Source organism: Phymastichus coffea, unplaced genomic scaffold, assembly GCF_024137745.1.
Source record: "Phymastichus coffea isolate CEN01 unplaced genomic scaffold, Cenicafe_Pcof_1.1 PCOF00034, whole genome shotgun sequence".
In the NCBI taxonomy this organism is placed as follows: Eukaryota; Metazoa; Arthropoda; class Insecta; order Hymenoptera; family Eulophidae; genus Phymastichus; species Phymastichus coffea.
Genome location: NW_026706845.1, coordinates 1,412,854 through 1,425,049, shown reverse-complemented (window position 1 = coordinate 1,425,049; position 12,196 = coordinate 1,412,854). Strand labels below are relative to the sequence as shown.

Below are 12,196 nucleotides of genomic sequence, written 5' to 3'. Positions count from 1 at the left end.
AAAACAAAGTACAAGCCTGGAATGAGTAATAGTTTTGTGAATGAATGTCTTCAAGATGCAAGAGAAGAGATATTAAGTTTTTGTTCTGAGAATTTGAACATTGACATATAGATGGCACCAGTGGGTTCAGTGGCTGATAATACATGATAATATACTATATACTTTTGGAAATGAAAATTAACCGACTACGAGTTTTGCAAGGCAGTTAATAGTCTTTTTTTCTGCCTTTTTCAGCGTTTATCGGGAATTTTTGCTTATAGTATTTTTTTGTCGCTATATAGACAAAATCTAGCGGTACCATTCGATTCAGGAGCTCAAAATACATAAGATAAGGTGGTTTTGATAATGAAAATCCGTGAATTAGACTGGTTTTTGGAAGGATAAACGATTTTACCTGTTTTTCCCATTTAAAATGCATGGGAAATTTCTTGTGCTTTGAGGCACCTGTTAACTCATTCCGAAAAAATTCAAACCTGTTTGCGCAAGGTTTTTGAAACATATAGAAGTGATTTTCACCCGGGAATGAAGTTCCCAGAAAAAAAAAAATTAACGTCCACCCTAATGTACATATAAATATGATTTATGACATAAAAATATAAAAAATTAAAATTCAATCATAAATAGTTATAATAAGAACAATATATATACAGATATATTCAAATAAATGTTTATATAAAATAATTTTTCATGAATTATTTGTTTAACGTTCGAATAATTGTTGGACCTTAGAAGGACCGATTGTTTATAATGTGGAGAGGGGGGGATATTTATTTTTTGTGAAGAAGTCAGAGATGCTGAATTGCTTCAAACTGGCAACTTTATCTTTCGTTGCAAATTTATCGAGTTTGCTGAGAGCCACAAAAATTTCTTCATTCACATCTAAGCGTGATTCAGCAAACACTCTAAATTTTACAAGACATTCCAAAGCTTCACTGGAGGATGAAACTACTGAAAATGGCTCTTGATTTTCTCCTTCTTCTTCATCGGGTAACTGTGGAGCCATTTTCTCCTTGACTTCTTCTAAAATCTCGGAATCCGTACGCTCGCCGCAAATAGCTACGTCTTCGTCGATCCTCACGTACTCCTCATCCAACTTCGGTTCTTCAAGTAGGCTTTCTTCGGCGACGACGGCGTTCTCTTTTGCAACAGGAAATCCTGTTTTTTCAAATCCATTCCTAATTGTTTATGCATTGACTACTCGCCACGCTTCCGGATACATTCTTAAAGCTTGCAAAACGTTGATTTTCACCTGAATTCTGGTCGATGTTGCATTTTCATTCAAGACGTCGCACACTAAAATGGACCGATAGTGACTCTGGAAGGAATTTATGATCCACTGGTCCATTGGCTGGAGAACAGACGTCGTGTTTAGCGGCAGAAATACAACGTCGATATTTCGTAGTTCTGGGATTGATCCATGGGCACTGCAATTATCGATGAAAAATAGAATTTTCCTTTTCTCTCGGGCAAACTTGCTATCTAACTTGAGGAGCCACTTCTCAAAAATATCGCGAGTCTTCCATGCCTTATTGTTAGACTCATACTCGCATGGCTTCGTTTTAACATTCTTAAAACATCGGGGATTTGCGGATTTCCCAATCGTTAGAAACGGAAGCTTCTCAGTGCCATCAGAATTAGCTCCAACAAGAACCATGATGCGTTTCTTGAAAGCTAACGTTTTATTCGGCAAACATTCATAAAAAAGAGCCTTTTCGTCAGCGTTAAAGATAGATGTCCTTGGGGTCGATCTCTAATTTTCTCCAAGAAATTCTCTGCCCATTCTTCTGCTACTTTCATATCGACTGCTGCATTTTCCCCACACACTTTTTTCGCAATAATGTTGTGACGATGTTTGAACGTCTACAACCAACCATTACTCGTCTTGAAGTTGGAACAATCCAAACTGCTAGCGAACTTTTAAGCTTTCGCCTGAAGTATCGGGCCACTGACGGGGATCTTCTTATCGCGAGCTTGTTTAAACCACTTCGTTACACATCTATTTAATTCCTCATTCGTTGTCTCTCGTCATCTTTTTCTACTTTGATTCGTCTGAGAATTCGAATAATGTTGAATAATTTTATCCTTATTTTTTAGATAAGTGGAAAGAGTATTCCGAGGAATTCCGAATTCAGCAGCAATTTCCGACTTTTTCTTCACCCCTTTTTGAACTTCTCTAATCACAGCAACTTTTCAGCTAAAGTCAAAGTTTTCAAAGTTTTTTTAGTTGATGTGCTCAGAATACAAGTCATTTTGTAACTGGCAAAAACACAAGGAAGGTAGATAGAACGAAGATAAAAACTGAATTTAGACACGTATTCAACGGAAAACCGATGGAGACTGTTGCCTCTCCAGATTTTCTATTTTCTTTTAACGGTTCGAAGAACGGTGACTGCGATTGTGTGGGGGAGGCAATGAAAACCAGCATACACCATACAATAAAAATTTCAGTCATTCTAGCGACGACAAGTATATATGTATGTAGAGCGAGGGTAATAAAATCGTCACAACAGTTTCGGGTAAAAACCCTGCGCCACCTGAGCATCGCAATTATGTCCCGACAGTTTGTGGGAAATCCAAAGAATCGTCTATGCTCCAAAGTACGTGTGAGTAAATGCCATAATAAAAGAAGGCCAGGTAGGGCAATAAAGTTAGGGCGACAGTTGTTGGGAAAAACCCGGGGAAAGCCCAGAGGTGGTCTGCGCTCTATTCAACGTTTAAAGCTTATGCAAAATTATGATCTCGAATTCGAAAAAATCGAGTTAGGGAGGTTTGAGTTCAAGTTATAGAGGTTTTTTTACATGAGTCAGTATAAGAATATCAAGGGACTAGGGCAAGAGTTCGAGTTAGAGAGGAATTCGAGTTATGGGTATTCGAGTTATGGAGGTTCGACTGTATATATATACATAGGGAGGCTCTAGTAAGGTCCGGTTGGCGGTAAACCTAATCTTTTATGACGTAGAATGCTACTGAAAACTTAGTTTCAAGATTCATTTCGGGTGTCTTTTTCATTATCTTAATGGAGGATACCCTTTGATAATGAGTTTACAAAAGTTAATCATGTATAAGATCATCTGATGCTAAAATATAATAAAATTTAAAAATATATATCTGAATTATAAATAAAATAATTATCAAACAATAAAACACGGAACATAAAAGAGTCATTAATGAGCTACACCAATCAGCAAGTTATAACTATCTACGTAGAAAAGTAGATATATGTGGAATAAATGATACGTGGCAAGCTGATCTTGTAGAGATGCAAGGCTTTTCTAGAGAGCAAAGGCCTTCATTATCTGTTAATTAATCATTGATATATTTTCAAAATACGCTTGGGCAGTTCCTGTAAAATTAAAGGCTGGTGCAGATGTCGCTAGAACAATGGAGTCTACATTAACAAAAGGACGCACACCTAAAAATCTCCACGAAGAGGGAGTCATAACACAATTTAAATTTTCAGATTCTAATGACTAAATATAAAATAAATCTATTTTCTATCTATAGGAATCTTACGGCATCTATTTGTGAACGTTTCAATCGTACGCGAAAAATATTATATGGAAAAAAATTTAGTCTATTAGGAAATTATAAATGACTCGATATTTTTGCTTTTTTATTGAAATCTCACAATAATCGAAATATTATACATTAGATATAAAGCCTAAAAATGTGACTAAAGAGAATGAAATGGAATTGCTGAGTGCTCTTGAAATTCGTTCTAGTAAAATAATTCGGACTCGGACTTCAATCATAGAAATGATTCAATTATTATTATCTTCTTCCTTTAATTCTGTTACTAAATAACAACGATTTTGTTCAATATCATAATGATTTTCCTCCGATAGTAGATCAAAGGACTCCATAGCAATTTTATTACCGTTTAAAAGTCTATCTTGTTATTGGAGATTTATTTTGAGAATAGAGGAAAAAAAAAGGATATTATTGGTGATGATTTTTCTAACAAAATGACATTTTCCGAGCTCTTCTCTCTCTCTTAAGATCTTTACCCCACTAGTAAAGTTTTTCGATCCACCACAATCGCCTCTCTCTTCTTGCTTCTTCTTCCATCTTCACTTAAATTTTTATAGATTTTTAGTTTGTTAAGTATATATACTGTACAATGAACTTTTAGTATAGTTTCAAGAATGGCTCATCATTATTATACTTTTATAAAGAATGCCCATGATATTAAACTTCTCACAAGGACGGTACCCCAATTCGAACTCACCAATTTTTATAATTCTTATATATGTTGTAATATATATGGAAAAACAAGAGATTCGTATTTTTTTATTGCCAGAAAAATATATTTAAAGGGTAAATTCCACCCTCAAAGTTCACACCTAAAAATAGTTTTTTTCAAATAACTTTTCTTTTAATCAATATTTAATAGTAAAACCAAACAGGTAATACTCCTTATAAAAAGTAACACAAATTCTAGTGTATTTGGCTTTTGACAGTTGTAACCTCTTTTTTTAATACGCGTAAGATGGAAAAATTAACATGAATTTTTATAATGCAAAAATAGTTCAATTTTGAACAGATATTTGTATTTAAAAAGAAAATAGAGTTAAATATTTTCTTTGTTTTTAATTAAATTATAGGGATTACAGCTCCTATATCTAAGAAAATTAAATAGAAAAATTGATATAAATTACTATAATAACTTTTTATGAAAAAAATCTTATTTTTATACATAATCGATGGATAAATGTCTAATGACATTGAATTTACTTTAAATATTATTTTATTTTCAATTTATTTGTCTTCGTACCAATTGTTTGATAGAGTTCTGCACACTTATTATTATAAACTTTGATAAAATTTGTGACGGGGCCCTGGCTAGAATGACCGGCCCTGTCTGGCTCGCTCTCTCTCTCGCAGCTTCGCTGTTGCCCTGGAGAGCGTTTACAAATTACGAACCGATACCGACGGTCGCACCGCTTTATTTCAGGGCCAGTACGTGAGCAGGGTATCGTCATTGGGAGCCAATTAGGAACGAGAGCGGCTGTGGCAAGAGGAAAAGAGAAAGATCGACGCGTCGCGAGTAGAGAGTAAGAGAGCGCGAGCGACCCGCAGCAATCCGCTCGTGAGAGCGAAGCCACCGGCGTTGCTCGAGCCGGCGCGCAAACGATTGGGGAAAGAGTTCGAGCCGAGATCTTGAGATAGAAGGATCAATTTGACGGCCAAGCGTGTGGACGCGAGAGAAAACCGTATAGTCAAGCAGAGACAAAGGAGTTAGACGACGCCGAGCAGAGTACAGCCCGGTGAGGATTTCCATCGACACCTGAGGCATCGTGGAAACCAGTTGAACCTATCGCAAGCCTGCCAGCAGCAGCACTAGCAGCGATTTTTGCCAGCAGCCTTCACCAGGCCAGGTCGTTTCTCTTTTTCTCTCTCTCTCTATTCGCGAGTGCGCGACGCGTCGGCTAAGTGCTCGCGATCTTCCGTGAGCACGGCGAAATCGGCGAACAAAACGAGTCCCTCCTTTGTAATCCTCTCAAATTATCGTAACGTGCCCCCGTGCGATTGTGCACACGAGCGCAGGCACGCGGTTGTAGAGGGCGACGCGTGATTTCGCGTCGTCGCTCTTTGATTGTTAAACGTAGAGGAATAAATATTGTTAACAGTTATCGAGAGTGATAATTGTGTGCGTTCATCATTCTCTTCTTCTCAATCCAAAGCCTAAAACGCCAATTTAGTGACGAGGCCCATCATCACCGTTCAGAGGAGTCAAAGAGCCTCCCTTACCTTCCCATTTTTAAATAATTTGTGATACGGTGCTTGGGCACGGGCCCTTGCATGGCTCGTGGGAATTATATTTCCCCAAAATACATTAAATTTAAAGAATATTGTCACACATTTAATACAATTTAGAAAGAACGGATTTCTAACATTTTTTATTTGTTACAGTCTGAACAGCAATGATAACCTGTAACGATGAATGTTATATCCGCGCTCTCACCTCGTCAGGATGACTGCTCGCGACGGGCAGTACCTGCCGAACATGAGTTGAGGGCGCGCACTGCGCGGAAAGAGATAGAGATAGCGAAAGGAAAGGAGTCTAGGATAACTACTTGCGGCGGACGGTCGTGGCCCTTTCGGAGCGCGAACATTTCCACACGTTTTAAGAAAATGTAGCAGTTTTCGTTAGGGACATTAGCTGAGAGAAGAAGGGCATACTGAGAGGTTGCACACGAGCAAGCCGACGGATGCCAAACCCAATATTGACAGTGCTTCCAGCGTGACCAGAGGATCGAGCGAGGTTAACCTGAGCATCGACGAGGTTAGGAGCTGCTTTCGCGAGGTAAGCTGGCCAGCTTCACGTTAAAAGATACGCGCATTTAAGACGAAGTCACCAGCGATCTCACGTGAGATCGTTAAACCAGAATAGGCGATCGCGCGCGTATTGCGTTATAGCAGAAGCGATTGATAGCTACACATGTGCGGCAGTGAATAAAATGGCGGCACTGCTATACGCTACGTGTAGCAAATCACGATAGTAGCGCAGGCCCAAAACTTATACACAGATAAAAAAATAATAAAGGACGCTTTAGTGATAAGTAAATTCTACGTGTGATATAATCATTGACTGACTCATTATTAGAATCCCTTTTCCGCATCGGTACGTTCGTGATGACAAAACGACTTCGTGCTTTCGCGCCCGTTTTTAGCTAGCCGAATTTTATCCAAATACCTCCGAGGGAGGCTGAGCCTACCGAATAAAGTAACGGTGGCAAACAACGGGGACTTCGCCCGGAGACGAGTGTCTACGCCCGAGGTAAGATAGCAGCGAGAGGATCGCCGTAGAGAAGGCGCTTATGATTGCCCGAGCAGGCAATCTTCTGAAAATTCATCAAGCGTCGCCGAAGCCTGTGCCATTATATGGCGCAGCGGCAATGTTCATGCATCTCGCGCTCGTTTGCGCACATATACAAAGTGAATCCGCAGCCCATTCTCGGCGTAGCTCACATAAAAATTATACCCCGTTACAAATTATTAAAAAAATGATTGATACATTAGGACTTTTTATACAAGCCACAACCTATAATTGCAGCATTTTAACAGCTTTCAATTTCGCACTTTGAACTACAAGAATCCCTAAAACTGAAATTAACCGGATTATCACACTTTTTTGGAACCAAGGACTGAAGACTAATAATATGGTTTCGCGAATGTAAATTCATATCGTAATCCATTAAAATAACGTTATCTGAAAAACGTCGAACAAAGTTTTTCCAAACTCGAAATCCGTATACATCTAATGGTTGTTCGTAGCATGGTGATACTTCATATTTTTTATATATTTTTTAATACATATAAATTCATTGATATACTATTTATCTTTTCAAATTTAGGAATGCTTTACTTTTTTACAACAAAGCTTATACCATCAAAGTTCAATTCTTTCTCATAACGATCATAACGCTTATAAGTATTTACTCCATTACTATTTTGCTTAACTTAAACATATACTTAAACATAAACACTTAAACATTCATTGTCATCATTTTTCACATTCATACATATCTTTTTATTGATTAAGCATGACGTAAATGGAAGCTTAGTGTAAGTGGATTGTACTTATTTATATTAAAAGTGAGACCAACGATAGTTTGTAACGACCATCCTGATTCTTTTACTTGATATTCATCTATATTATTAAGTGAAACGTTTTTTACACTATTTTTAAATCACCTATTTAGGTAACTGGGCTTATAAATTGAAACATTTTCAGTATGTGTTATACTTCATTTAAATATCTTTTTCTTGATTTTTCTTTATGATAAATTGTGCTGCTATTTCTATATTTATCTTTAAAGTATTAGGAATATATAGAAATTGTGGTATTTGAATTTGTAAGAGTTGATTTGTAGCAATGAGAAATTTTTTTATGTCTAAGTGACTTTGATTAATTATGCATGCTTACTAATACGATTTTCAAATGCGGAATGAATTGATCACCAAATAACTCCATCTCCTTAAATTTCATTAGGAATAAACTGTAATCGTTATATACTTCCGTCAAGTCTTATCGAATCACGAAAACTGACTTCAAGAGAACTCAAATGAATAGCAGAAGTTTAACATCTTTGTTGAATTGCTCTATTTAAATCGTGACATTTTATAAATTCCTCAAGTGAGATTATAGCATTCATTACTAGATTTCTCCATCCAATAAGTCTATGTTTGAATCTTTCAATTGATAATAAGCGTTCCACAAATATTTTACCGTATCTTCAAAATCAGTAATAGAAGTAATCGTGATGATTATCTAGTTAGTTAGTTAATTGTCTTATAAAGTAGTATTATGAGGAAAAGGAATAGTTATCGAACAGCTCTAAAATGAGCTTGTTCTCAATTATCAATGAATATTGATTTGATTAACCAATCAATAAGGATTTAACTAAATACTAAGAATTCTTACAAAAATGTAGCAAGCATAGCTCACTGACTATCTCGAAAGACTGCGTTTTTTTTACTAGACCGAAGCGATTTTAAAATAAGTGTAGCCTTAAGATCGCTTTTTCTTATCTTATCAGCGCCTTATCTTAAGATAAGATAAAGCGCTGCAAGCAAAATGATGACACTGTAGAACGCAGAGGTAAGAGCTCGAAGGAAAAGTGGGAACGTGAGGGATATACCGACTGTAACGCCCTCTAAAATATTTTTGAAAACTGTAAATGACATAATTTTGAAAAATGAGATTTAAATCGGTATATAAAAAAAACAGTCGTTATTTCTTTAAGATACAATACAGTTCACATATCTAGGAGAAAAATTGGATTTATACTTTAAGTATAGACTATATTTTCGATGTGCAATAACGGGGTTCTTGCTACCCGGTTAAGGGTGATGCTAAGTGGCTACTCGACTTGCGGGTAACTCGTTATGGGGCCACGCGAGACTCAGCCCAGTGGCTCAGATATGCCCCTCGAAGGCACCCTTGCCTTCGGCCCGCGGAGAGCGTCGTAGGTCAGGTAGCAGCGGGCGGTGCGAGCCAGCGCGCGCGTAACACGGGAGGGAGGAAGTGCCGAGAGGAAAGACGCAGCGGTTAGCAGAAAGAGTGTTTATTAAGACGAAAATAACAAGGGAAGCATAGAAGTAGCATTTGCAGTGAGAGAGGCAAGCGAGAAGCAAGCGAGAGAGAGAGTCTTATGATCGAACGGGCACTTACATGACGGGTTCGCAGTGGCCTCGGATTTAGTCCTGACACGCGCAGGTGTTCAGCCACGAGGCAGCTCTCTCAGGCTGACTGGCAATTATCTGCACGCACGCACGCACTCTACATCCTTGGTCCTTATCGGCAAAAAACACTAGCTACGTAGCACAAGGCACTTATTCGTCGCGGTGATAGCCGGGGTTGCTTTTCTCGCGAAGGCGGGCAGCAGATTGTCGCTCGCATGCGGAAGCTCTCTCGCGCTGGCTATTCGGCAGCGACGCGTCTCAGCCAATTAGGCAAACGTGCGCGACACTCAAGCGTCCACGCTTTCACGCATACACGCGGATCTCTCTCTCTACTCGGTACTCTCTGACTTACCTCGTGCCGCATCCACAGCTGCGGCAAGGCAAGATTACATAAAAAAGAATACATAGGTTATTAATAAATTATGATTAGCTTAAGGGGAGAGAGATACATAACGAGACTCGGCTCGTTATATTCCCCTTCCCCAGACGCTGGTAGCGAGGTTGGTACCAGCTCGACCCACTCTCTCTCTCTCGACCAGGGAATAAATACAACCAATATGTGGGAGAATACGTTTTTAATGGGAAGGTAAAACAGATTACAAAAAGGGAGTACAATATTTGAGGAAAGGTAGCTTCGAGGCCTTGTCTCTCTTTACAATTTTAAACAAATAAGAGTGAATCTTCAGAAACGAAAAGGGGCGTCGGTGCCGATACAAACAAAAAAAAACAAAACACAATCCAGCCTCGGGATGCTCCGAAGCGATGGTGAAGAAAGGGGGGAGCTGAAGTGGCGAGGGTGCTGACGGGCCACCGGGCGAATCGCGCTGTCGTTCCTCATTCCCTGGTAGAGCTTCCGCGCCGTCCTGGGGTCGGTACCGGGCTGCAGGCCTCCGGGTACTCATATTTCGGGTACTTCCCGTTCCGGAACAGCTGGTGCAGGGTGTAGTTGGGGCAGTTGTCCGTTCTTGACACATGGGTAAGGTTGCATACCCAGCAATACCTCTTATACCGGTGGTCGACTCTTGGGCTGTCGAATCGGCCGCACGGCTCGGTAGCTCCCTGGTACTGCAGTGCGGTCGGCCCTGGCCCGCGACGGGGTAGTTCCGCCGAAAGCAGCCTGGGGACGTTTGGACGCTCCTGCTCCACAGCGGACAGTTCTGCTCGGAGGGCCTCCAGCTCTTGGAGCTTTTGCCGCTGAAGGGCCATTAGGTCTGCCCTGGTTTTGTCGGCCTCTTCGTTGGCCACGAATTGGGCCTCTGCAGCGTCCAGGTAGTCGCGCAGCTTGGTGGCTCTCTTGACCAAGGCTCTAGCACGAGCGTCGGGGTGGTCGGCGAAGGCCAATACCTCCCAGTAGGCCTGCTGTTCCTCTTTAGCAGCCTGCTGGCGAGTCTTGCGCCACTGCCTAGCCCGGCTTTCAAGCTGCGCCCACTGGGTCTCCAATGGGAGGTCTGAGGGCCCTGAGTCCTTAACCCGCGAAGGCTTGGCGGGCGGCGCCGTAATGGCTGGCAGTGCCGGCGGGTGCCTAGTGGCTTCGATTAGGGCGCCCTCAGGTCGTCCCAACAGGAGCACGTCGGCCGCTGTGCGGGCTGCGGTCTGGGCGGCATCTGAGGCCGGCAATGCTAGGAGGGCAGCAGATTGTGGCTGCGCAGTGATGTGGAGGAGGCTGGTCTCCCCCAGTAGCTCCGTCAGGCTCACTCCCGATGGACTGGGAGGAACGGAGGAGGCGTGTGCCTCCAGGATCTGGCTGTTAAGCTGCTGCATCCTGCGCAGCTCTTCCACGGGTACGTCGAGCCTGACCGTTTTATCGGTCCTCGTTGGCAGCATTCTCGTAGAGTTCTGGGGTTATATGAGCAAGGTTACATGAGGAGCGATACTCGAGGTGAGTTGTTGTCCAAGCGGATTAGCAGCAGAAGAGCGACTGAGATAAGCAGCTGGTTAGCGAAGCAAAGCGGAGGAAGGGAAGAGCAAAAATAACAAAGAAGGCACTCCGGAAAAGTAAGGGCAGCGAAAGATGGCTGGTTAAGCGCGCGGTCCGCCCGCTCGGGTGTTTCTTGGGCGCAGGCGTCTCGGTGACGTTTCTACCGGCGGCGGAGCGCTCTTTTTCGAGCCGGGCGGCCTACCTCTTTTTCGAGGGGCCAGCCCCTCCGGCGCTGACTCCAGCTTGGTGGCGTTCTGGCTGTATGGCGGTTGAGGCGGCGTTTCGCACGCGGGGGCCTGATCACCCGAAAGCTTTGGTTCGTCGCTATCAGGAGCCATCTCCTGCTCTCCGTCCGAGGCTAGTTGGTCTTCACACCAGCTCTTCTCCGGGAACTGCTCCGCATCGTGGCAAGGTTTCAGGTCGCACACAGCCACTTTACCTACGTCGACTCCGCTTTCGTTTTGGAGTTGGTAAGAAATCGGGCCTAATCAGGCGGTGACAACAAACGGTCCCGCATACTTGGGACAGAGCTTCGCGGCGATGGCCCGGGCAGCTGAGGAAAGCACGCGATTTTTCGCCCATACCTTGTCGCCAACGTCATAGCTAATGTCGCGGTGTCCCTTATTGTAGTATTTTTCTTGGCGGGCTTGTGCAGTTTGTGAGTTTTCTGAGGCATACGCGTGGAGTTTGCCGAGATTTCCCATCTTTGCCTGCCAGCTCCCGAGAGCGGCGGCCTCCTGTCTCCGTGTGGCCTCAAGCGTTTCTTCGCGTCTCGCCGTGTGGGGCGGCTCTGGGTTCCGCCCATAATTCAGGAACGCCGGGCTCGAGCGGATTGCCTCGTGGATGGCCGTATTGTACGCGAAAGCGAATTCTGCGATATGTTCGTCCCACTTAGTATGTTTTTCTTGAATAAACGCCGCCATCATCGTCTTTACGGTCCGGTTCACGCGCTCCGTTGGATTAGACTTCGGAGAGTAGGGCGCACACGTCGCATGATAAACGCCGTGGGAGTCCAGGAAGTCGTCCACGAGCTTGTTCTTGAAGGGCGTGCCATTATCCGACAAGAATTTCTCGGGGACGCCAAATCGC

General features: G+C 42.3%; 1 protein-coding gene across 8 annotated transcripts in view; it reads right to left on the bottom strand.

The window, feature by feature from the left end:
• The window catches only part of LOC131663385 (probable Na(+)/H(+) antiporter nhx-9), a 1,718,187-nt gene that overhangs the window by 1,400,821 nt on the left and 305,170 nt on the right, over positions 1 to 12,196 (bottom strand). The window lies entirely within an intron of this gene.